Source organism: Cynocephalus volans, chromosome 13 (genome assembly GCF_027409185.1).
Source record: "Cynocephalus volans isolate mCynVol1 chromosome 13, mCynVol1.pri, whole genome shotgun sequence".
Lineage (NCBI taxonomy): Eukaryota > Metazoa > Chordata > Mammalia > Dermoptera > Cynocephalidae > Cynocephalus > Cynocephalus volans.
The window spans coordinates 43,865,222-43,866,607 of NC_084472.1; the positions used below are offsets into that span (position 1 = coordinate 43,865,222).

General features: G+C 34.1%; 1 non-coding gene across 1 annotated transcript; it reads left to right on the forward strand.

The window, feature by feature from the left end:
- Positions 1 to 954: 954 nt before the first annotated feature.
- Positions 955 to 1,058, forward strand: LOC134362247 (U6 spliceosomal RNA). Its single transcript, XR_010021529.1, has one exon. It is a non-coding gene; the product is annotated as a U6 spliceosomal RNA (small nuclear RNA).
- The last annotated feature ends 328 nt before the right edge of the window (positions 1,059 to 1,386 follow it).

Consider the following 1,386-nt stretch of genomic DNA (forward strand, 5'->3'; position numbering starts at 1 on the left):
ATACAGCTACCATGATACTGGTGATGTATTGGAAGCATTCCCTTTAATATCAGGAATAATAACAAGGCTATCCACCATCTCTGCTTCTATTCAGCTCTGTACTGGATGTCCCTAGCCAGTATATTAAGACAAGAAAAAGAAATAAAGGGTACAAAAATTAGAAAGGAAGAAACAAAACTGTCATTATTTGAATGTAATATAATCTTCTAAGCAGATCTAAAAAAATTCATAGCAATGTGTTAGAATAAATAAGAATAGGAAGGTTGTTAGTTATAAGATTGCAATGGTCTGAATGTTTATATCACTCCAAATTTCATATGCTGAAATCCTAAACCCCAAGGTGATGATCTTAGGAGGTGGGCCTTTGAGAGGTAATTAGATCATGGGGGCAGAGCCGCATGATTGGGATTAGTGCCCTTAAAAAAGAAGCACCAAGGAACTCAGTTGTCTCTTCCACCACATGAGAATACAGGTAGAAGCCATCTATGAACCAGAAAGCCGTCACCAGACACTGAATCTGTCAGTGCCTCTTCCCAGACTCTTGAACTGTGAGGAATAAATTTCTATTGTTTATAAACCACCCAGTTTATGGTATTTCATTATAGCATCTGAAAAGACTAAGACAAAAATCAACATACAGATCAATTTTATTACTACATACCTGCAAAAAACAAAAAACAAAAAAAACCCTGATATTTTAAAAACAGATATCACTTAGTATTAGAAAAATAAAGATTTATTGAAATGAAAAAGGGGTTAGAAGAATAAACATTTATTGCAATGAAAAAGGGGAAATTGTTGACTGAACCTCAATGACAAATTAGGGAAATGCAAGGTTATACACAATATGATACCACTTCCCATTACCAGATAGTGTCAGACATTGATTGGATAAGTGGGAGTGATTACACACTCCTTTTAGGAGTGTAAATGGGTTTTTTAAAACTTTGGAGAGTGTTCACTTAGGCAACACACATACTAAAATGGGAATGATACACAGATTAGCATGGCCTCTGTGCAAGGATGACATGCAAATTCATGAAGTGTTCCATATTTTTACAGATGAACTTAGAGAACATTATGTTAAGTGAAATAGGCCAGGCACAGAAAGGGAAATACCGTGAACTTAGAGAACATTATGTTAAGTGAAATAGGCCAGGCACAGAAAGGGAAATACCATGACTTCACTCCTAAGTGAGAGCTAAAAATAAATAAATAAATAAATAAATAAATAAATAAATAAATAAATAAATAAATAAATAAATAAATAAATAAATAAATAAATAAATAAAAAAGAAAGACACGACAATCACAATAATTGATTGAACTTTCAAAAGTAGAGAATGGGACCGAGGCCAGCAGGGGTGGGAAAGGGGGAGTGGTAGG